This window comes from Loxodonta africana, chromosome 4 (genome assembly GCF_030014295.1).
Source record: "Loxodonta africana isolate mLoxAfr1 chromosome 4, mLoxAfr1.hap2, whole genome shotgun sequence".
Taxonomy (NCBI): Eukaryota; Metazoa; Chordata; class Mammalia; order Proboscidea; family Elephantidae; genus Loxodonta; species Loxodonta africana.
The window spans coordinates 144,305,818-144,331,549 of record NC_087345.1 but is presented as its reverse complement, the minus strand read 5'-3'; the positions used below and the strand labels follow the sequence as shown (position 1 = coordinate 144,331,549).

The window sequence follows — 25,732 nt, the reverse complement described above, 5'->3', positions numbered from 1 at the left end:
ACTAGCTCACATGAGCAGCCTATTTGGCCATATCAAAACAAACAAAACAAGAAGCTAGGACATTGGAAGCAAACATAAAATAAATACATATAATAACTTATTGAGGCTTAGAGACAACAATCAATATCAAATCACATAAAGAGTCAGACCATGATGGCTTTAGGAACCTCCCAAAACAAAGAATCAAGGGATCTTCCAGAGGAAGAGAATTTCCTGGAATTACCGAAGATAGAATACAAAAGACTGATATACAGAACACTTCAAGAGATCAGGAAGATCAGGTAAAACTTAGAACAAGCCAAGGAACACACAGACACAGCAATAGAAGAAGTTAAGAAGATTATAGAAAAGCATAATGACAAATTTAACAGGCTGCAAGAATCCACAGAGAGACAGCAAACAGAAATCCAGAAGATTAACAATATAACTCCATAGAAAGTCATAGAAGCAGAATTGAGGCAATGGAAGTCAGAATTAGTGAGATTGAAAATAAAGCACTTGACACCAACTTATGTGAGGAAAAAATCAAAGAATTTTTAAAAACAGAGAAACCCTAAGAGTTATGTGGGACTCTATCAAGAGGAATCACCTACGAGTGATTGGAGTACAAGAACAGGGAGGGATAACAAAATACAGAGAGAATTTTTGAAGATTTGTTGGCAGAAAACTTCACTGATATCATGAAAGATGAGAAGATATCTATCAAAGATGCGCATCAAACCACACAAGGTAGATCCCAAAATAAAGTCACCAAGACATATTATAATCAAACTTGCCAAACCCAAAGATAAAGAGAAAATTTTAAGAGTGGCTAGGGATAATGAAAACTCATCTACAAAGGAGAGTCAACAAGACTAAGCTCAGACTACTCAGCAGAAACCATGCAGGCAAGAAGACATATGTAAAGGCTTGAAGGAAAAAAATTGCCAGCCAAGAATTATATATCCAAAAAAAACTGTCTCTCAAATATGATGGCAATATTAGGGTATTTCCAGATAAACAGAAGTTTAGGGGATTTACAAAAACCAAACCAAAATTATAAGAAATACTAAAGGGAATCCTCCAGTTAGAAAATAATAACATCAGATAACAACCCAGGACTAGAACACAGGACAGAGCAATTAGATATCAACTCAGATATGGAAGTCACAAAAATAAATCAAAGCTAAAACATTGAAAATAGGGAGAGAGTTAATATATAAAAGATGACAACATTAAAACAAAAAAGAGGGACTAAATACTGTGATCTTAGAAGGGAGAGGAAGTTAAGGTGATATGAAGAAATAAAATATTTTTGGCTATGACATATCTGATCAGGGTTTAATCTCTAAAATCTACAAGATTCTGAAAAACCTTAACAACAAAAAGACAAATAACCCAATTAAAAAATGGGCAAAGGATATGAACAGGCACCTCACCAAAGAAGACATTCAGGCAGCTAACAGATACATGAGGAAATGTTCATGATCCTTAGCCACTAGAGAAGTGCAAATCAGACTACAATGAGATACCATCTCACCCCAACAAGTCTAGCATGAATCCAAAAAACACAACATAATAAGCGTTGGAGAGGTTGTAGAGAGACTGGAACACTTATACACGGCTGGAGGGGAATGTAAAATGATACAACCACTTTGGAAATCGATTTGGTGCTTCCTTTAAAAGCTAGAAATAGAAGTAGCATAGGATCCAGCAATCCCACTCCTTGGAATATATCCTAGAGAAATAAGAGCCCTAACACAAATAGATAAGTGCACACCCATGTTCATTGCAGCACTGTTCACAATAGCAAAAAGATGGAAACAACCTAGGTACCTATCAAAGGATGAATGGATAAACAAATTATGGTATATTTACACAATGGAACACTACACAGTGATAAAGAAAAATGATGAATCTGTGAAACACCTCATATAACATGGATGAATCTGGAAGGCATTATGCTGAGTGAAATCAGTCAGTCACGAAAGGACAAACATTGTATGAGACCACTATTATAAGAACTCAAGAAAAGGTTTAAACACAGAAGAAACCATTATTTGATGGTTATGAAAGTGGGGAGGGAGGGAGGGGGGTATTCACTAACTAGATAAAAAAAAAAAAAACTAGATAGTAGACAGGAATTATCTTAGGTGAAGGGAAGGGCAACACACAATACAGGGGAAGTCAGCGCAACTGGACTAAACCAAAAGCTAGGTTTCCTGAATACAACCAAACGCTTTGAAGGACAGAGTAGCAGTGGAGGAGGTCTGGGGACTGTGGTTTCAGGGCATGTGTAGGTCAATTGGCATAACAAAGTTTATTAAGAAAATGTTCTCCATCTCACTTTGGTGAGCAGTGTCTGGGGTCTTAAAAGCCAGCAAGCAGCCATCCAAGACACATCAGTTGGTTCCAACCCATCTAGAGTGAAGGAGAATGAAGAACTCCAAAGACACATGGAAAATATGAGCCCAAGAGACAGAAAGGGCCACATAAACCAGAGGCTCCATCAGCCTGAGACCAGAACTAGATGGTGCCTGGGTACCATCAATGATCACCCTGAGAGGGAACACAACAGAGTCCCTGACAGAGCAGGAGAAAAGTGGGGTGCAGAACTCCAATTCCAGTAAAAAGACCAGACTTAATGGTCTGATTGAGACGGGAGACATGGTCCCCAGACTCTCTGTTAGCCCAAAACTAAAACCATTCCCAAAGCCAACTCTTCAGACAAAGATCAGACTGTACTATAAGACATAAAATGATACTGGTGAGGAGTGTGCTTCTTAACTCAGGTAGATACATGAGACTGAATGGACAGCCCCTGTCCAGAGGTGAGATGAGAAGGCAGAGAGGGTCAGGAGCTGGTTGAACGGACACTGGAAATACAGAGTGGAAAGGAAGAGTGTGTTGTCACATTATAGGGAAAGCAACTAGGGTCACATAACAATGTGTGTATAAGTTTTTGTATGAGAAAGTGCTTGAACTGTAAACTCTCCCTTAAAGCAGGATAAAAAAAAAAAAAAGGCAAATGTATAGAGACCAAAGGTTATCAGTGGTTACTAGGGCTGGGGGTGGGGGGTAGGAAGGGAGGAGTGATTGTCTGGGAAGCAGTGAGCCTGGGATGGGAAATTCGGCTTCGATTTAGGATAATGGGTAGGTATACAACATGATTAATGTAATTGATATCCCTAAGTTGTACGCCTGAAAAATATTGAATTGGCAAATGTTCTATTATATTTATTATTGCAACAATAAAAAGAAAAGTAGAAGAAGTTCAAAACAAAAAGGAAAGAAGAAAGGATAAGTGAAGATAAGGAGAAAGTGTGAGGTGGAACACACTCATATCTCTTTTAACATCAATATCTTGGAGGGTATAGGGTTAGAGGAATATGTATATTACATTTTCTATAAAAATGAATAGTAATAATGTTAACTTATCTTTGATAATCTTTATACTTTTTTATATTGCTTTGATAAGCCAGAAAGGGTGTGGAGGAACGCAAGATCCAATTAGAAAGACTGGTGTGATTGTTAATAAGAATAAAATTCACACTGGAGGTCAATGTGCAAGGATAGAAGAAGTTAGGAGTGAGGGCTGGCCTCTGACCTTCACTGTGACAGTAGGGATTTGTTTGGCACACCTGATTAAGGCCTATCACAAAGCATTTGCAGAATCTTAACTCCCTTCACCATTCGCTGAGAAAGGTAGTTGACTTCATAATGAGGACGGGCCTAGGCATTCCTGAAACCAAAAGAACCCCAACCTGTTAGGACAGAGTAGAACTGCCCCATAGGATTTCCTAGGAACTGCTGCCAGATTCAAACTTGTTAAGCAGCTCTTAACCACTGCACCACTAGGGCTCCATTCCTAAGACAAAAGTAGGAAATAACTACATTTATCAGCTATCCAGGCTCTCGCCTAACACATCAACCTAAGCATACAGGCATTTCAACCAACATGATGCCTTCCCCAGCCTCATGGTGTAAGCTAAATCTTTTTTTCCTTCTTCCCAGGCTCTAAAATGTTCTGAGCGTACTCAAGCGCTAGTGGAATATTAGGGGCTTTTGAAACAATGTTAATAAAGAAATACAATGATAATTAACTCTTGTACAGGGTTTTACTGTTTCAAATATTCTCACAGAGCAGGGGGGAGAAGCAGCATAGTTTAGTCTCCAGTATAAATTCTGGAGGCAGACTTCTGGATTCAAATCCCAGCTTTTTCTCTTACCAGCTGTGTGACCTTGGGAAATTTACTCCTACCTCTCTGAGCCTCAGCTTTCTTACCTCTAAAACAAAAGTAACAGTACCTATTGCAAAGGGTTCCTATCACAAGGATTAAATGAGATAATCCATGTTCGTTCAATCAAGTATTCGAGTGCCTGCTTACTGTGATCTATAGGGTCGCTATGAGTCAGAACCGACTCCTGGTTTTTTGGTCTACTCCCTGTGTGCCAGGTATTGAGGATTCGGCACTGAACAACCTAGGCAAAAATTTCTGACTCATTGTAGTTGGAGAGACAGACAGTAAAGAAAAAATAAGTTAAATATATATTAAATGATGACAAGTGCTATGAAGAAAAAATAAAGCAGGGAAGGAGAATGGGAAGTGCCAAGGCCTGGGTGGGGGGAATTTGTCAGGAAAAGCCCTCACTAATAAAGTGATATTTAAGCAAAGGAATAAGATATGAGAGCAAGCCGTGTGGCTCTCTGGGAGAACATTCCAGGCAAAGTGAACAGTAATTGCACAGGTCCTGAAGAGGCTGTTGGTCTACCATGTTAGAGAAAGGGAAAGGAGGCCAGTGCGGCCAGAAATGAGTAAGCAAGAGGGAGAGTGGTAGAAAGAGGCCAAAAGGTGAGGGAGACGGTGGGGGTGGGGAGGAACCAGATCATATGGCCGCTTTTAGGACTTTTTAATCCGGGGAGAAATACAGGGGCGGGCCGTCAGTAAACACAGTATGTACCAGTTGCATTGAGCAAGGCTTAATTGTATTTACTTGCTAATCTGTGGTGAATACTTTCACATGACATCGTTGACGTGGCGTGGGTCAGGTGAAATTGTGCACTGTGGATTGGTGGGAGGGCAAAACTGGGCCATGCATTCTTTGCTTATTGCATAATCCGGCCCTGGGTGAGATGGAGGAAGCCATTTGAGGGTTTTGATCAGAGAAGTGATTAAGTCTGACCTTTTTTCTTTCTTTAATTTTTATTGTGCTTTACGTGAAAGTTTACAAATCAAGTCAGTCTCTCACACAAAAACTTATATACGCATTGCTGCATACTCCCAATTGCTCTCCCCCTAATAAGACAGCCCACCCCCTCCCTCCACTCTCTCTTTTTGTGTCCATCCCATCACCTTCTAACACCCTCTTCCCTCTCATCGCCCCTCCAGACAGGAGATGCCAACATAGTCTCAAGCATCTACCTGATCCAAGAAGCTCACTCCTCGCCAGCATCCCTCTCCGTCTGATTGTCTGGTCCAATCCCTGTCTGAAGAGTTGGCTTTGGGAATGGTTCCTGTCCTGGGCCAACAGAAGGTCTGGTGTCATGACCACCAGAGTCCTTCTAGTCTCAGTCAGACCATTAAGTCTGGTCTTTTTACAAGAATTTGGGGTCTACATCCCACTGCTCTTCTGCTCCCCCAGGGGTTCTGTGTTGTGTTCCCTCTCAGGGCAGTCATCGGTTGTAGCCAGGCACCATCTAGTTCTTCTGGTCTCAGGATGATGTAGTCTCTGGCTTATGTGGCCCTTTCTGTCTCTTGGGCTCCTAATTACCTTGTGTCCTTGGTGTTCTTCATTCCCCTTTGCTCCAGGTGGGTTGAGACCAATTGATGCATCTTAGATGGCTACTGCTAGTGTTTAAGACCCCAGATGCCACTCTCCAAAGTGGGAGGCAGAATGTTTTCTTAATAGATTTTTTTATGCCGATTGACTTAGATGTCCCCTGAAACCATGGTCCCCAAACGCCCGCTCCTGCTACGCTGGCCTTTGGAGCATTCAGTGTATTCAGGAAACTGCTTTTGGTTTAGTCCAGTTGTGCTGACCTCGCCTGTACTGTGTGTTGTCTTTCCCTTCACCTAAAGTAGTCCTTATCTACTATCTGATTAATGAATTCCTCTCTCCCTCCCTCCCTCACTCCCTTCCTCCCCCTCTCATAACCATCAAAGAATATTTTCTTCTCTGTTTAAACTGTTTCTCCAGTTCTTATAATAGTGGTCTTACACAATATTTGTCCTTCTGCAATTGACTCATTTCACTCAGCATAATGCCTTCCAGATTCCTCCGCATTATGAAATGTTTCACAGATTCATCACTGTTCTTTATCGATGTGTAGTATTCCATTCCGTGAATATACCATAATTTATTTATCCATTCATCCGTTGCTGGGCACCTTGGTTGCTTCCATCTTTTTGCTATTGTAAACACTGCTGCAATGAACATGGGTGTGCGTATATCTGTAAGGCTCTTACTTCTCTAGGATATATTCCAAGGAGTGGGATTGCTGGATCGTATGGTAGTTCTATTTCTAGCTTTTAAGGAAGCACCAGATCGATTTCCAAAGTGGTTGTACCATTTTACATTTCCACCAGCAATGCGCAAGTATTCCTGTCTCTCCACAACCTCTCCAACATTTATTATTTTGTGTTTTTTTAATTAATACCAGCCTTGTTGGAGTGAGATGGAATCTAATTGTAGTTTTGATTTACATTTCTCTAATGGCTAATGATCATGAGCATGTCCTCATGTATCTGTTAGCTATCTGAATGTCTTCTTTAGTGAAGTGTCTGTTCGTATGTTTTGCTCATTTTTTAATTGGGTTATTTGTCTTTTTGTAGTTGAGTTTTTGTGGATCATGTAGATTTTAGATCAGGCACTGATCGGAAATGTCAAAGCTAAAAATTTTCTCCCAGTCTGTAGGTAATCTTTTTACTCTTTTGGTGAAGTCTTTGGATGAGCACAGGTGTTTGATTTTTAGGAGCTCCCAGTTATTTACTTTTTCTTCTGCATTGTTAATAATGTTTTGTATATTGTTTACGCCATGTCTTAGGACTCCTACATAGTCTCTATTTTTTCTCCCATGATCTTTACTGTTTTAGATTTTATATTTAGGTCTTTGCTCCATTTTGAGTTCATTTTTATGCATGGTGTGATGTATGAGCCTTGTTTTACTTTTTTGCAGATGGATATCCAGTTATGCCAGCACCATTTGTTAAAAAGACTGTCTTTTCCCCATTTAACTGCTTTGGGGCCTTTGTCAAATATCAGCTCCTCATACGTGCATGGATTTATATCTGGATTGTCAATTCTGTTCCATTGGTCTATGTATGTGTTGTTGTACCAGTACCAGACTGTTTTGACTACTATGGCAGTATACCAAAACCAAACCCAGTGCCATCGAGTCAATTCCGACTCATAGCGACCCTATAGGACAGGGTAGAACTGCCCCATAGAGTTTCCAAGGAGCACCTGGTGGATTCGAACTACCAACCCTTTGGTTAGCAGCCATAGCACTTACCACTACGCCACCAGGGTTTCCATGGCAGTATAATAAGTACTAAAATCAGGTAGAGTAAGGCCTCCCACTTTGTTCTTATTTGTCAGTAATGCTTTACTTATCCGAGGCTTCTTTCCCTTCCATATGAAGTTGGTGATTTGTTTCTCCATCTCATTAAAAAATGTCATTGGAATTTTGATTAGAATTGCATTAAATCTATAGATCACATTTGGTAGAATAGACATTTTTATAATGTTAAGTCTCCCTATCCATGAGCAAGGTGTTTTTCCACTTAACGTAGGTCTCTTTTGATTTCTTGCAGAAGTGTTTTGTAGTTTTCTTTGTATAAGTCTTTTAGATCTCTGGTAAGATTTATTCCTAAGTATTTTATCTTCTTGGGGGCTACTGTAAATGGTATTGATTTGGTGATTTCCTCTTCAATGTTCTTTTTGTTGGTATAGAAGAATCCAACTGATTTTTGTATGTTTATCTTGTATCCTGATAATCTGCTGAACTCTTCTATTAGTTTCAGCAGTTTTCTTGAGGATTCCTTAGGGTTTTCTGTGTATAGGATCATGTCATCTGCAAATAGAGATACTTGGACTTTTTCCTCGCCAATCTGGATGCCCTTTATTTCTTTATCTAGCCTAATTGCTCTGGGTAGGACCTCCAGCACAATCTTGAGTAAGAGTGGTGATAAAGGGCATCCTTGTCTGGTTCCCGATCTCAAGGGGAATGCTTTCAGGCTCTCTCCATTTAGGATGATGTTAGCTATTAGCTTTGTATATAAATGCCCTTTATTATGTTGAGGAATTTTCCTTCTATTCCTATTTTGCTGAGAGTTTTTATCATGAATGCGTGTTGAACTTTGTCAAATGCCTTTTCTGAATCAATTGATAAAATCATGTGATTCTTGCCTTTTGTTTTATTTGTACGATGGATTACATTGTTTTTCTAATGTTGAACCATCCCTGCATACCTGGTATGAATCCCACTTGGTTATGGTGAATTATTTTTTTGACATGTTGTTGAATTCTATTGGCTAGAATTTTGTCGAGGATTTTGCATCTAAGTTCATGAGCGATATAGGTCTATAATTTTCTTTTTTTGTGGTGTCTTTACCTGGTTTTGGTATCAGGGATAAGCTGGCTTCGTAGAATGAGTTTGAGAGTATTCCACCCTTTTCTATGCCCTGAAATACCTTTAGTAGTAGTAGTAGTAGTGTTAATTCTTCTCTGAAAGTTTGGTAGAACTTTGCAGTGAAGCCGTCCAAGCCAAGGCCTTTTTTTGGGGAGTTTTTTTGATTACCTTTTCAATCTCTTCTTTTGTTATGGGTCTGTTTAGTTGTTCTACCTCTGTTTGTGTTAGTTTAGGTAGGTAGTGTGTTTCTAGGAATTCATCCGTTTCTTCTAGGTTTTCAAATTTGTTAGAGTACAATTCATAGTAATATGATAGGATTCTTTTAATTTCATTTGGGTCTGTTGTAATATCACCCATCTCATTTCTTATTCGTGTCATTTGCTTCCTCTCCTGTTTTTCTTTTGTCAGTTTGGCCAGTGGTTTTTCAATTTTGTTGATTTTTTCAAAGAACCAGCTTTTGGTCTTGTTAATTCTTTCGATTGTCTTTGTGTTTTCTATTTCATTTATTTCAGCTCTAATTTTTATTGTTTGTTTTCTTCTGGTGCCTGAGGGTTTCTTTTGTTGCTCTCTTACTATTTGTTCAAGTTGTAGGATAATTCTTTGATTTAGGCCCTTCTTTTTGTACGTGTGCATTTATAGATGTAAATTGACCTCTGAGCACTGCTTTTGCTGTGTCCCAAAGGTTCTGATAGGAAGTGTTTTAATTCTCATTGGATTCTCTAAATTTCTTTATTCCATCCTTAATATCTTCTATAATCCAATCTTTTTTGAGCCGGGTATTGTTCAGTTTCCAAGTGTTTGATTTCTTTTCCCTGCTTTTTCTGTTATTGATTTCTACTTTTATGGCCTTAGGGTCAGAGAAGATACTTTGTAATACTACAATGTTTTGGATCCTGCCAAAGCTTGCTTTATGACCTAATATGTGGTCTATTCTAGAGAATGTTCCATGAAAGTATACTTGGCTGCTGTTGGGTGGAGTGTTCTGTATATGTTTATGAGGTCAAGTTGGTTGATTGTAGCATTGAGCTCTTCCGTATCTTTATTGAGCTTCTTTCTGGATGTCCTGTCCTTCACCGAAAGTGGTGTGTTGAAGTCTCTTACTATCATGGTGAAGCTGTCTATCTCACTTTTCAATGCTGATAGAATTTGTTTTATGTATCTTGCAGCCCTGTCATTGGGTGCATAAATATTTAATATGGTTATAGCCTCTTGGTATTTTGTCCCTTTATTCATTATATAGTGTCCTTCCTTATCCTTTATGATGGATTTAATTTTAAAGTCTATTTTGTCAGAAATTATTATTGCCACGCCTGCTCTTTTTTGATTGTTGTTTGCTTGATAAATTTTTTTCCATCCTTTGAGTTTTAGTTTGTGTCTCTAAGTCTAAGGTGTGTCTGTTGTAGGCAGCATGTAGATGGATTGTGTTTTTTTAATCCACTCTGCCACTCTTTGTCTCTTTATTGGTGCATTTAGTCCATTTTCATTCAGCGTAATTATGGATAGGTATGAATTTAGTGGTATCATTTTGATGTCTTTTTTTTGTGCGTTGTTGACAGTTTCTTTTTCCCACTTAATTTTATGTGCTGAGTAGATTATATATTGTCCTTTCCTCATGTTCATTGTTGTTGATTTTGTTTCTGCTGAGTCTATTTTTTTCTTGTATTTTATTTTGATGTGTAGGATAGTTTGTCTCCTTTGCAGTTACGTTATTATTTACCCCTATTTTTCTAAATTTAAATGTAATTTTTTATTTTTGTATCTCCTTGCCTTCCTCTCCATATGAAAGATCTATGACTACATTTCTTAGTCCCTCTTTATTGTTGTAATGTTGTCTTCTTTTACAAATAACATTGCTGTTTCCCTGCTTTGAGCATTTTTTTTTATCTTGATTTATTTTTTTGATTTCCCTGTCTGGGTTGCCTTCTGATAGCGCTGCCCAGTGTTCTAGTCCTGGGCTGATACCTGATATTATTGATTTTCTAACCAAAGAACTCCCTTTAGTATTTCTTTTGTTTTAGTTTGGTTTTTATGAATTCCCTGAAGTTCTGTTTATCTGGAAATGTCCTAATTTCACCTTCGTATTTGAGAGACAGTTTTGATGGATATTTGATTCTTGGTTGGCAATTTTTTTCCTTCAATTTTTTATATAAGTCATCCTATTGCCTTCTTTCCTGCATGGTTTCTGCCAAGCAGTCCGAGCTTATTCTTATTGACTATCCTTTGTAGGTGACTTTTTGTTTATCCCTAGCTGCTCTTAAAATTCTCTGTTTATCTTTGGTTTTGGCAAGTTTGATTGTAATATGTCTTGGTGACTTCCTTTAAAATCTACCTTTTGTGGCGTTCAATGAGCATCTTGGATAGATATCTTCTCATCTTTCACGATATCAGGGAAGTTTTCTGCCAACAAATCTTCAAGAATTCTCTCTGTATTTTCTGTTATCCCTTCCTGTTCTGGTACTCCAATCACTCGTAGGTTATTTCTTTTGATAGACCTTAAGGTTTCTTCATTTTTTTTAATTCTTTTGTGTGATTTTTTTCAAATATATTGGTGCCAAGTGCTTTATCTTCAAGTTCAGAAATTCTACCTTCCACTTGCTCAGTTCTGCTCCTCTGGCTTTCTATTGAGTTGTTTTATTGTTAATCTTCTGAATTTCTGATTGCTGTCTATGGATTTTTTTGTCTATGGATTTTTCCAGCTTATTAAATTTTTCATTATATTCCTGAATAATCTTTTTAATTTCTTCAGCTGCTTTATCTGTGTGTTCCTTGGCTTGTTCTGTGTATTGCCTGATTTCTTTCCTGATGTCTTGAAGGGTTCTGTGTATTAATCTTTTGTATTCTGCCTCTGGTAATTCTAGGAAGGCATTTTCATTTAGAAGATCCCTTGATTCTTTGTGTCGAGAGCTTGTTGAGGCCATCACGGTCTGTTTCTTTATGTGACTTGATATTGACTGTTGTCTCCAAGCCATCTATAAGTTATTGCATTAGTTTATTTTATATTTGCTTACTGTGTCATAGCTTCTTGCTTTATTTTGTTTTGATATGCCCATATGGGTTGCTTGAGTGAGGTAGCTTGATTATTTTCACCTTTGGAGCTCTGACATCCTGTCCCCAGCTGGCTAGAGCTGTTATAAGGTATATCAGTCTAGGAGTCCATTCACTTTTCTTATATGAATTCAGCTCAGGTATCCAGGTAGCTGATCATCAAGTGTGTGGTACAGGCTCTGTCCCACAGTCTTAGAGGGGCAGAGGTGATTGGTGTAGGTACCGGTATCTGGTTGCAGCAGGGGGTCACACTCTGAACAAGGCAGGTGGCTGAGAATTGTCCCCCAAGTGTCTCTGAGGAAAGCGTGTCCCTGTTCCCTAAAGTGTACAGGTAGGTGGATTCTGCAGATGGACCATGGGCACCCAATATTTTTGGTTTTAAGGACTGGGAGGTACCAGTTATCCTTGGACCCCTGTCTCGTGTGGCTGGGTGACCGGAGTGGAGCCTCCAGTCCTTAGGCCCCTGATGTGGGTAGGTGAGGACCCTGTTTAATAGGCAAAGCAATGTCAAACAGCAAACACCCACCTCTCCACTGCACAGCTAAAACAGTTGGAGTCTGACAACAAGGGCCTCTTCTCCTGAAATAGGCCCACACATGTCCATGCAGAGGTGGAAGGTACTCAAAGTCCACAAACTGTTTATGCCTGGACAGGAGATGCTTGTGTCCTGAGCTCCCCCAGTTAGTGGAGCTAGCAAATTTTTTTCCCCTTATTGCAAATTTATTCCTTCTCCAAGGCCAGGAGGATTGGCCCTAGGCATTCAACAGGGCCTATCTCAGGCCTGGGGAAATCAGCCACTGAAGCTGTTTTGGGAGCGCAGGGGGGCACAGTAAAATAGATGCAAGTATTTACCTTTTGCCGAGAGCGCTGTTCTTCTCTGGTTCCGGAGGTGTGAGTAGGCTGTGTGGCTGGCTGCTTCTCCCTGAGGAAACTGCAGCCCAACGCTAGTACCAGCCCGCTGCAGCCGCTTCCAGGAATGGTGCCTGAGGGCTCCCTGCGATTTAGGTCCAGTAACTCCTCTCCACTTCTAAACAGTCTCTTCCTCCCCCTGACCCTCGGTTGATTTTCTAACCTTGCCTTTGATGTTCAGGGCTCCTAGCTTGTCGTAAATATGCTTATTTCACTTGTTTTTTCAGGTCTTTGTTGTAAGAAGGCTTGCAGGAAGCATCTCTCTATTCCTCCATCATGGCCCCGCCTCCTGACCTTTTTTTTTTTTTTTTTTTAAACAGGATCGTTTTGAATGTTGGGTTGAAGAGAAGAACCTGGCTAGGAGGCTATTGCAATAATCTATTCTAAACATGATAATAACTTGGACCAGAGAGGAGGGGTAAGAACTTTTATGATATGTTTTGAAAATAAAGTCCACAGAAATTACTGATGGATTGGGTGTGGGATGTACGAGAAATGTAAAGGTCATTTTAGGACTTAAGCAAATGGAAGGATAGAATTGCCATTTACTGAGTCAAGAAAGACTGAGAGTGGAGCAAGTTGGGAAAGAAGATCAGGAGTTTGGGTTTGGATGTTTGTTGAGTGTGAATTGCCCAACCAAGTGTAAGAGTCCAGAGGTAGTAGGATTTCAAGTAGCCTGGAGTTCAGGTGAGAGTTCTGAGCTGGAGATGCAACTTTGAGAGTCATCAGTGCACAGATGGTGTTGAAAGCTGTTAGTCTGGGTGAGATCACAAGGTAATGAGAGAAGAGACTCAAGAACTGAGCCCTGGGTACTCCAACATTTAGAGGTCCAGAAGATGGGCAAAAAGCCAGCAAAAAGACTTGAGGAAGTAGCAGAGAGGTAAGAGAAAACTAGGAGAACATGGTGGCCTGGAAAAAATATTTCAAGGAGGAGGACGTGATCAGCTGGGTCAAATGCTGTGGACAGGTTGAGTGAGAAGAGGGCTGAGAAAGGGGTGCTGATTTAACAATGTAAGGGTCACTGGGAACCTGGGCAAGGGGAGGTTAGGTGAAGTGGTGGGGCAAAACTCTGAGGAGGTTCAAGAGAGAATGGAAAGACAGGGATCTGAATCAATAAGCTTAGTCAACTTTTTGAGGTATTTTGCAGTAAAAGCACAAAAACTAAGGAATAGTTAGAGACGGATGTGAGTCAGTGTTTATCTTAAATGGAGAAGATTTAAGCAGAGGGATTTACATTTTGCACGCAGAGAGAACAATCCAATAGAGGGGGAAAATGATGAGGAGGAAAGAGAGGGAACCACTGTTTGGTGTGCCATCCCAGGGTTGGAAAGAGGGAGTAGAATCTAGGGCAATCCAAAAAACCCGTTGTTGTTACGTTGATTCCAACTCATAGTGACACTAGTGGACAGAGCAGAACTGTCCCATAGGGTTTCTAAGGTTGTAAATCTTTATGGAAGCACACTGCCACTTTTTTCTCCTGTGGAGTGGCTGGTGGGTTTGAACTGCCAACCTTTCAGTTAGCTGCCAAGCTGCTTAACCACTGTGCCACCAGGGCCACCTTAGACTCTATTGCATGACTTCTTAAATTTGAATGTGCAAGCAAATCACCTAGAACCTTGTTAAAATGCAAATTCTTATTTAGTGATCCTGAGATTCTGCATTTTTCATCAAATTCCTTGGGGATGTTGCTGCTGGTCCACAGAGCGCACTTTGAGTAGCAACTAGTGCAAAAGGGGAGCAGTTATCTTAGAGCAGGGACAATTCTTCCAAGGTACCATGAGGAAAAGCAGAATGTAAGTACAGGGAACTGGGGAGACGTGGTGGGAGAAATAAAGCTTGTCTTCTGGTTGCTTCTGTTTTCTCAGTGAAATAAGAAGAAAGTAGGTGATCAGCTGAGAGTGAGGACAAGGTGTTAGAGGTGTGAGGAAAGATGTGAAATAGTCAATTAGGAAAGAAGAACAGTGAGTGAACTGGGTTGTTATTGGTTGCCATTGAGCCAGTTCCTACTCATGTCGACTCCATGTGTGCAGAGTAGAATTGCTTCGTAGGGTTTTCAAGGCTGTGACCTTTCAGAAGCAGATCACTAGGCCTGTCTTCTGAGTTGCCCCTGGGTGGGTTTGAATCGCCAATCATTCAGCTAGTAGTCACTTAACTGTTTATGCCACTAGTGGATTGGGTCCAAAAAAAAAGAAAAACCAAACCCATTGTCATCAAGTCGATTCCAACTCATAGTGACTCATGAAGGGGCTGCTGGATCCGAACTGCCAAACTTTTGCTTAGCAGGCGATCTCTTAACCACTGAGCCACTAGGGATCCTGTAGATTGGGTAGTGGTTCTCAAACTTTAAGCTTCCTTAGATTTGCCTGGAAGGCTTGTTTAAACACATTACTACGCAACTCCAGAGTTTCTGATGCAGTAGGTCTGGAGTGCAGTGTGGAAACTTGCATTTCTAACAGTGGCCAGGTAATGCTGACAAATTCTGCTAGTACAGAGCACCCATTCTGAAACCCCAAGGAATGTAATAGGGTTACTAGGCAGCACAAGAGGTTAGTCATCCTGTCTGGCCCTCCAGCCCTACTCAGGTGCTGGGGTATAAGTACAAGTAGGTGGAGAGTTCAAGTTCATGAAGATAGGGGCTTTGCCAGGCACGTAGAGCTAAAGGATTATCTAACACAGTATCGAGTATACAGTATATCCTCAAAATACATAAGCTATTATTATCTAGCACCAGCCCATCCTAAAAATCCTACCTCCCAACAGATGTACAGGAATCCTCCCATCTCTGGCTGCACAATATAGTAGTGAGGAGCCCAGGTCTGGCAGCTATAGGATCTTAGGCTGTTAAATGAGATAATATTAACACCTGATTCACAGAGCTATTAGGAACTTTAAATAGGTCAATGCATCTAAACTACGTAGCACAGTGTATGGCACATAGTAAACAATAAATGTCAATGATCCTCAAAGAATAGAAAGCATTTAATAAAAATTAGCTCTTGGCATGAACTGTTCATCAAAGCCCAGCAAAGTCTTCCAGATTCACAATGCAAATTCATTTTTCCTCCCCTGTCCCTCTTTTGGAAACCCTGGTGGTGTAGTGGTTAAGTACCATGGCTGCTAACCAAGAGGTTGGCGGTTCGAATCCACCAGGCACTCCTTGGAAACTCTATGGGGCAGTTCTACTCTGTCCTGTAGGGTCACTATGAGTCGGAATTGACATGATGGCAGGGGGTTTGGATTTGGTCCCTCTTTTGCACTTTGTAACATTTATCAACATGGTTTGCCTTATGTTAAAGCTATTTATACATGTTCCTCAAGTCCACTAAATTGTACAGCCCTGGAGGGGCTCATTTAAAAATCCCAGGACCACTGTGTGCAGTACCTGGCACACAGGGGCCTATCTATGGAAAATGAGGCCTATGGCAATTAGTTTTAAATTGCTGAATGATCTCTCACTGCTGGCGATTGTAACTGCAATGGCCAATAGAAGCTCCTCATTAGTGCCCCTCCTCAGTTGGCGCCCAGGGCACACTCACTGTCTGCCATGCCTTAATTACACCTCTGCTGCACATAATATGCCCTCAAGGAATTATTTATGGATTTGAAGCAAGGCTAAATACCATTTAACACTCATATATTTTATTTACTTTTTAGTGAGTTTTTATTATAAAAATAATACTTGCTCATAGTGAGAAATAATTCAAATGGTACAAATAGGAATCCTCTACACAGCTTTTTATTTCTACTCACCTGAAGGTAATCCCCATTAAGGGTCTTTCCAAACATATACATAAAAAAAAATGTATATATACACATATATATATGCATTTTTTTTTTTAATATATATACGTACATGTATATATTTTTAACTCCAAATAGAATCATATACTACATGCTATTGGAACTTTTTTAACAGTGCATTTGGGATATTATTTCTCATTAGTTCTCATAAATCTACCCCATTCTTAACATTGCATTGTTTAGAGGTACCCTAAGTTGTCTAAGCTGTTTCCTATTTATGAACTTTAAGTTTGCTCCTAGGTTTTTAAAATTTATTGTTATAAACAGTGATTCAATGAATACATTTCTTTGTGTCCTCTGTGACAAATTGGAAGAGAAATTCCTAGAAGTAGATCAAAGGATACATGCATTTCTTATGTTGCTAGCTGTATCAGTTACAGTTCAATTAGTAGAGAACAGAATACATTCCGGACAGCTTAAGAGGAAAGAGATTTATTACACAATATTGGATGGTATGTAAAAATGTTGGAAAGACTCAAGAAACAGATCTAGGTTGAACTTTCAGGAATGACTTCAAGAGCCATACTGTAGACCTGGATCTCACAAAGAACTCAGGAAAACCCTTGTCAAATTGGGCAGCTGCTGCCTCCTCTTCCAGCTCCAGAAGCATGCTGTCTTTGCTGTAGTCAGGAAGCCTCAGAAAAAATCAACCACTTTCCTGTCAGTGTTTGCCAGCAGATGTATGTTTTCCTCCTCTGCCCTCCAGTATTCAAGCAATTAGCAAAATCCAAATCATATCCAGAAACCTAGCTATAGGGAGTTCAGGAAATGTAGTTTAGAACTTCTTGGCTTCTGCAATATAAGACGCCAAAAAAACAAACCCGTTGCCGTCGAGTCAATTCCGACTCATAGAGATCCTATAGGTCAGAGTAGAACTCCCCCATAGAGTTTCCAAGGAGCACCTGGTGGATTTGAACCACTGACCGTTTAGTTAGTAGCCATAGCACTTAACTACCATACCACCAGGGTTTCCACAATGTAAGAAATCACATAAAAAAGTTGGAATGGATGTTGTGCATCCACCATACTCACTATTGCCAAAATACCTTCCAAAATCTACCATCTATGAAAGTTCTTGTTGCCCCCATATCATCGCTAAAGCTGGATATAGTCACACTTATAATTTCTACCGGCCTGAGCTAATTTCCCATTAACTTTGAGTTTTTTAAATTATGAATCAGATTGAAAATTGTTAGATTTGTGTATTGGCCATTTATATTCCTTTTTCCTATTTTTATCTGTATCACTTGAGTGCAGATAAAAGTAACAATCCACCCCAAAATTCAGTGGCTTAAAACAACAACCATTTGTTTATTTCTCACTAGTCTACAGGTCATCTGGGTGGTTTTACTGATCAGGGCTAGACTCAGCTGATCTCAGCTGGGCTTAATAATGCATCTGGGGTTAGCTGGTGGGTCACCTGGCACTGGCTGGTGTAACTGGGTCTTGGCTAAGATAAGTTGGCTCTGCTCCATGTGGTCTCGCTTCCGCTATCGCTATCCTATCACGCTAGCCCAAGCTTATTTCCATGACAGTGGCAGGGGTCCAAGAGAGAGGAAACAGAAAGACTCGAGTGCTTTTTCAAGTCTCTGCTTTGCTTGTGTAGTTGCTTTATCCCATTGGCCAAAGCAAGTCATATGGCCAAACCCAGAGTCAGTGTGGGAGGGCATTAATAAAAGGCTTGGACACAGAGAAGCCGTTGACTGGGACCATTAAAGAAGTCAATCTCTAGCATTATCTTTTCACTATAGTTTTGTCTGTCTTATTGATTTTTAAGAGTCCTTTTTATATGAAATTAATTCACTTTATACATAATTTCAGATGGTCACAACAAAAATTTTGGTATACATTTTAAGTGAGAAAACAAAACCAGACTACATTATAGCAAAAATAATCTCCCATATGTCTTTAGTTTAAAAAACAAACTCTGTTGAATAGCTGTGGACACACAAAGAGGCTAACAAATGCTTGCAGTGGGAAGGCACAGATTACTTGGATTTCAGACGGTATTTCTATTTCAGTTATATCATGTGTTAAATTTAAACCAGTACTCAGAATTCTAGAGCTTTTATCTGTGCCTGCCTACAATAAGCAGGGTCTCTATTTTTCCCAGTTTTGCTGAAAATCCACAGTCGACTAAAAAACGCATAAACATGAAAGACCTAGGAACAGTTTTGCTGAAAATCCACAATCGACTAAAAAACACATAAACATGAAAGACCTAGGAACAAAATCCAAGTTTTGGATTATCCTTCCCCTTGGGTACAAAACCCTGGGTATTTCAAGCCCATCCCTCTCTTCCAGCGGATGCAGGCTTAGATAACTCAATTTTATAATTTAATGTTAGATTGAAACACAAATCACTCCGTAAGAGGAATCTGCAGGTATAGAAAAAGATATACACTCCAAAAGCAAAGACAAATGGATCATTTGCACCATCAGCGCAGATACTATATTTTCTCAGAAACCTCCACCCCCCGCCCTGGCATGTATGTACACACAGACATGTGAGGATCAAGATCAATAAATACATTTTCACATATAATTTTTTCTTCACAGACTGCCACAGCAGTTTGTTCCCAACTCCTTTGTGGCCTACATTAGTTAGGATTTAAATTCTGCTCCTGTCACCAAGACCCAAAGTAACAGTCGTATAAGAACAACTTTCTCTCTCCCATAGGAGTCTGTGCATAACCAATCTAGGTTTGATTCAGCAGATCCGCAGTGTCAGGATCCAGGCTTCTTCTGGTGTTGTTTTGCCATCCTTGGGATGTTGCCTTCTTCTGTGTGGTCCCAGATTGTTCACCAGCCTGTAGAAGTGGAAAAGGGAGGAGAGGAAGTCATGTTCCTTCTTTTTAAGAAGACACATGCATCTTTTCCATTCACATCCGTTGGCCACAACTTAGTCACATGATCTCTAGAAGAGAATTGAAATTGGGGGCAGTTAGGATCTCTGCCACATGCCCTTATCAGGGTTGATTTGATTAGGACTATTTGTGTGCAATTATCTGTCCTCACGAATTTTGTTATGCACCCCTCCACACACACACACACACACACACACACACACACACACACACACTCCTAAACTTTAGATGTTAATGTTCTGGAGAGTAGGGAGCTATCCAGTTCACTTAAGTCTTACAGACTTTTGAAGTCGTAAGGAACATTAGAGACGATCTGAGAAGACAGTATTAAAGGATGAGAAATAAGCTCTAACCACATAGAGCTGATTTGAATCGTCATGCTACTAACCAGCCGAGTGACCTTGTGCAAGTTGCTTAAACTCCCTAATCTCAGTTTCTTTCTAGAATGAGGATAATAATGGCACTACCACCCCATGTTATTATGATGATTAAATGAATTAATGCATATAATGCTTGGCACATAGTAAACACTCAGTAAACATTAGCCATTATTATCCTTAATAAAAATAGTACCAGTTGAGTCCCTTTGGCTTAACAGGGTAAGTTGTCAGAAGTGAATGAAAATCATCAGAGTTAACAGCAGCCCAAGATCAAGAGAAAGTTGTGGAGGCACCATTTACATCTAGTGTCTCCAGTTTTTGCTATCTCCTTTCCTTGGGGACATTCTCTCCTTATCCCTAAGATTCCTCCATTATCTTTATTCAAAAAGAAAACTTGATCATTTGTCTATGCTTTAATGTCAGATGGATGCTGGCTGAAAGCAGAGAATACCAGAAGGATGTTTACCTGTGTTTTATTGACTATGCAAAGGCATTCGACTGTGTGGAGCATAACAAATTATGGATAACATTGTGAAGAATGGGAATTCCAGAACACTTAACTGTGCTCAGGAGGAACCTTTACATAGGTCGAGAGGCAGTTGTTCGGACAGAACAAGGGGATACTGATGGGTTTAAAGTCAGGAAAGGTGTGCGTCAGGGTTGTATCCTTTCACCATACCTATTCGATCTGTATGCTGAGCAAATAATACGAGAAGATGGACTATATAAAGAAGAATGGGGCATCAGGATTGGAGGAAGACTCATTAACAACCTGTGTTATGCAGATGACACAACCTTGCTTGCTGAAAATGAAGAGGACTTGAAGCACTTACTAATGAAGATCAAAGACCACAGCTTTCAGTATGGATTGCACCTCAACATAAAGAAAACAAAAAGCCTCACAACTGGACCAATGAGCAACATCATGGTAAATGGAGAAAAGATTGAAGTTGTCAAGGATTTCATTTTTCTTGGATCCACAATCAACAGCCATGGAAGCAGCAGTCAAGAAATCAAAAGATGCTTTGCATTGGATAAATCTGCTGCAAAGGACCTCTTGAAAGTGTTGAAGAGCAAAGATGTCACCTTGAAGACTAAGGTGTGCCCGACCCAAGCCATGGTATTTTCAATCACATCATACGCATGTGAAAGCTGGACAATGAATAAGGCAGACTGAAGAAGAGTTGATGCCTTTGAATTGTGGTGTTGGTGAAGAACATTGAATATACCATGGACTGCCAAAAGAACTAACAAACCTGTCTTAGAAGAAGTACATCCAGAATGCTCCTTAGAGGCAAGGATGGCGAGACTGCATCTTACGTACTTTGGACATGTTGTCAGGAGGGATCAGTCCCTGGAGAAGGACATCATGCTTGGCAGAGTACAGGGTCAGTGGAAAAGAGGAAGACCCTCAACAAGGTGGATTGACACAGTGGTTGCGACAATGAGCTCAAGCATAACAACGATTGTAAGGATGGCTCAGGACTGGGCAGTGTTTCGTTCTGTTGTGCGTAGGGTCACTATGAGTCGGAACCAACTCAACGGCACCTAACTACAACAACAATGAGATGTTAATGGATGATAACAATTTTAAATTTTATCCATCTCTTAGTTATCTGCATTTTAACAGGGATCATATTATTAAACCAAGAGAAAAAAGCTCTTAAGATGAAACACATGCGTCATTAAAAATGTAAGAAGGATTTTTAAAAATGTATTTTAGCTGAGCCTTTCCTCATTTCTTCATAACTGAGAAGTTTTCTGTGCCTTTCATAACTCTGTTTTGTTAATTTTATTTCCATCCAGCGTATCAAATAGGCCTACATTTCTTCAAAGTTCAACACCACCACGCAAGTTCCAGCCACTATCCTCTTGTTATAGTTACTATGGGTGCATAACAAATTACTCTGAAATTTAATAGTGTAAAACAACAATTTATCATGCTCATGGATTCTACAGTTCAGGAATTCAGCCAAGGCACAATGGAGATGGCTTGTCCCTTCTCCACATGACTGGGGTCTCCGCTGATGACTCGAAGTCTGAAATCATTTGAAGCCTCACTTATGCACATATCTGGCAGTTGATATAGGCTGTTGTTTGGCAGCCTCAGTTCTTCACATGGTCTTCTCCATGTGGGCTAGCGCGAGCTTCTTCACAACATGGGGTCTGGGGTTCCAAAAGGGAGCATTCAGTGAGGGAGAGAGAGCTAAGTAGGCAGACGCCATATTGCCTTTCATAATCTAGCTTTGAAAGTCATTCAGCGTTACTTCCCCACATTCTATTTGTCAAGAGAGTTATACAATCTCATTCAGGTTCAAGGGCAGGAGAAATAGACTCCACCTCTGATGGGAAGTGGCAAAGTTTTAGAACAGCATGTGGGATTGGAAATTTTGTGTGAACATTTTGAAAAGTAGAATCTACCACATTTTTCTTGCCTCATAACTGGTCTTCCTACTTCCACTTTTGTTCTTCCCCTCCTGTAATTTTTATACAGCAGCCTGAAAAAGCTTGTAACAGATTAGCACATGTCCCTCCCTTACTCATAACCCTTCACTTAGGATAAAGTCCAATCTTCTTACTACTACCTATAAGTCCCCACACGACCCAGCCCAGCCAGCCTCTCTATCAGTGTTTTCTACCTCTTCAGTCTAGATCACACTTTCATGTCACAGACCTTTTTTCAGTTCCTCAAACAGACCAAATTTTCCTCCACCCTAATGTCTTCCTGGAAAATTCTCTTGATTTGTCTTGTGGTTTACTCCTATTCATCCTTCTGGTCCCAGCCTTAATGTCACTCTCTCAGATAAACCTTCCCTGAACTCCCAATCTAAAAGTAGAACCTTTGTGATAGATTCTGTCATAGCACTTTGTAATATTCCTTCAGGACACAGTGATTCTATGATTCTTTGGATGATGTCTGTCTTTCCTACAACTCTGAAAACCTACAAGAGCAGGGTCCATTGCCCATTTTATGCTTAGTATAGAGTCAGTTCTCTATTAGTATTTGTTGAATGAATGAATGGTAAAGGAGAGGAGCAATGAAAAAAAATTGTCTGTAGCCTCAAAGATCTAAAATATAAAAGAAGAGCAAGACTTACTATGTAACTACACGATGGGGCTTAGTGTGATAAGGGCTATGAAAGAACTACAAAGGAAGGACTGTAGGAGAATGCTTCATAGAATAAGTGACATTTGGGCTGGGACTAGAAGGAGGAAAGAGTTTTAATTTGTGGAGGTGGTGGGAAAGAGTTTTCTGAGCAGAGAGTCAATAGCAAGGATATATTATGATGAAATTAGAGTTGCCAAATAAAACACAGGGGACCCAGTTAAATTTGAATTTCAAATAAACTATTTTTAGCATAAGTATGTCCCAAATATTACATACTTTTACTAAAAAAGTGTTTGTTGTTTATCTAAAGTTCAAATTTAACAAGGCGTCTTGTATTTTTTGGAGCCCTGGTGGTGCAGTGGTTAATTACTAAATCTGGCAAGCCTAAATGGATGCTAATTTACATGGCAACTTTGCTTCTTTTTTAAAAGGCAGAAACAAACCTTGATGTATTAGCTGAACACAGAAAAAAATGGATCAAACTGAATTTTGAACCCAACAACGTGATTAAAAAAACCCCAAAAAAACAAAACCCAGTGCAGTCAAGTCGATTCCGACTCATAGCGAGCTGTTGAAATAACCAAACTCAAAATCTCAGAAGCTTAATAGAATAAAGGTTTATATTTCTTATTCATGAAAAGTGTGATGCGGATGTTCCTGGTTGGTGGCTTTCCTAGACAATTCTCTACTAAGCCATGAACTCAGGGATCCAGGCTTCTTCTACTGTGTGCTGTCACCACCTTGGAGTCCTTCATTTCTGGTCACACAATCCAGGAAAGAAAAGAGCAGAAAAACTCAGGTGACCTTTCGGTGGGCATACATCAACTGTGGCCACATTCCATTAGCAAAACTAGCTACATGGCTCCACCCAGATGCAAGGAGTGCTGGGAAATGTCATCTTCCTGTATGCCCCAGATTTTTCTGTCATTGAGAGCTGGGTGGTAGAATGGAAAGAGCAGAGGCTTTGTTTCCAGAGAGCTCTGTTTAAATCACAACGCTGCCTTTCACTATCCATGAGACTTTAGACCATGTTACTTACGTCCCTGAGCCTCAATTTTCTCATTTGTGAAAAGGTTATAATAACTACCTTGCAGTATTGTTTTAAGAGTACAGTGCCTGGCACATAGTAGGCACTTATGAAGAGCTATTACTATAATGTTATTATTTTGTTTGTAATCTGCCATTAAAAGTACTTCCAGGGCTTGCTGGATGATATTAGCCTACTCAATAAGTAACATGGAACTGTTTTTTTTTTTTTAATTAAGTATATTTAATTTTTTTATTGTGGCAAATATATACGTAACAAAACATTTGCCATTTCAATATTCTTCACATGTATACTTCAGTGGCATTAATTATATGTATCATGTTGTTCAACCATCACCATTATCCATTTCCAAATTTTTCCATCCTAGATTTTAAATCTAAGAAACCATCCAGTCCAATCAAAACTCAATGAAGTTCAAACACTTCACTAAGTGTCCCAAAATACAGGTGGCTTCTGCCCTCTTATTAAACAAAGTGTAACTTTCACCAAAATGTCCACACTGTCACCTAAACATTTTCACATAAAGATATTGGGCTGTAACTGCTACTTCTTTTAAAAAGCTGAGACATTTTCTTTCTTTCTCTTTTAAATATCAGTGAGAATTATGCCTGGGCTGCAGTTTGTTTCTCAGTCCAGATGCTTGAATATAACCCAGTGAAAGAAAATCCGAGAAATGTACTGACCTTTTCTTATTGGCTCAACATCGTGCTTATAACTTCACGATTGAATTTTCCCCTCCACAATTCTTACTCATTTTTTTCCAGCACATACGGCACCCCCTACGATAATAACTAAACAGTTTTACTGTTCAGATGTCAATCTGGACAGAAAGTGGGTTGCTAATGACAACAGAAAATTAAACAGCTTTGACCACATTTCCCCCCTGTTTTGTTTTTTGTTTTTCGAGGTGGTTTCATTTTGCCGTGTCAAAGAACTCACTAAGGAGACTGAACTGCCAATGACCCAACAGCAGACCCTGAGATCACATAACTATAAATCTACTGTGGCCAGCATCTGCATTGCTTGGGTTAATTTATCTTTACCATATTTTTCCAAGTGACAAGGAAGAGGGGTCAAGGAGAGAGAAGCAACTGACTGTGACATTAATTTATCAGACTTCCCCAGCTTTATGACCCGTTACCACAGGCTTGGCCAGTTTATTTGCTGGCCTTTCCCTTATGCCCGTGAACAAAAATGAGACAGAGGCTTAAATAAAAATCTCTCCCAGATCTTAGGGATAAAGAATAGTTTCTACCTTTCTCTTAACGTCAAAGTGGTGTACTTCGTAGACAAAAACCTTCAGAGATGTTCTTCAAAATAACCCACAGACATCTTGAACCAGCTATGATTTACAAGGTATTTTCCCCAAGTAACAAAATGGCATTCTCTAGTTTAGATGTTTCCACAGCGCAAATCACAAATGCTACAACACAGCTTGTCCTCCAGGGCAGATTGGCAAGTAAATATTTTCAAGAGTATGTTGTAAATGAAATACCTAGCACTATAGCAAGGCTCAAAAAATAGTTTTGACAGAAATAAGGTTAATGATGTAGAGTATGCATTCAAGTCAAATATTTGAAAGGGTGTTCCCTCAGGAAAAAAAAAAAAAAAAACCCAGAGAAGGAATAGTATGTCTCCTGAAAAATCCTGCAGAGTAAATATTCTGAAGTACAACTCTTTGGGTTGAGCTGCATAGGACGTCTGAAAAGATCATCATTAGAAACCACTAAGCCCTACTCTCAGGCCTCAAAATCATTTTGTTTTTTAAGACATGAGAGCTTTTTACTTGATAATCTTTAACAAACACTAGAAACCAAGTCCAATTACTCATGTATTTTCTTCTCTGAAGTTAGTCATTATGTTTTCTGACTACCAAATACAGCTCGACGATATCTATAGCTTTTTTCTTCCTCTAATAAATCAACAGGAAATAAAGGAGAGAGAGCACACACAAGTGAATGA

General features: G+C 39.7%; 1 protein-coding gene across 1 annotated transcript in view; it reads left to right on the top strand.

Annotated features, from left to right (window-relative positions):
* ANKRD16 (ankyrin repeat domain 16) overlaps positions 1-25,396 on the top strand; it is a 60,843-nt gene extending 35,447 nt beyond the window's left edge. The window contains exons 7-8 of the transcript XR_010321947.1: positions 12,886-12,983; positions 20,037-25,396. The gene's annotated coding sequence lies outside the window, so the exon portion shown is untranslated. The remainder of the gene's footprint in view (positions 1-12,885; positions 12,984-20,036) is intronic.
* Positions 25,397-25,732: the final 336 nt, after the last annotated feature.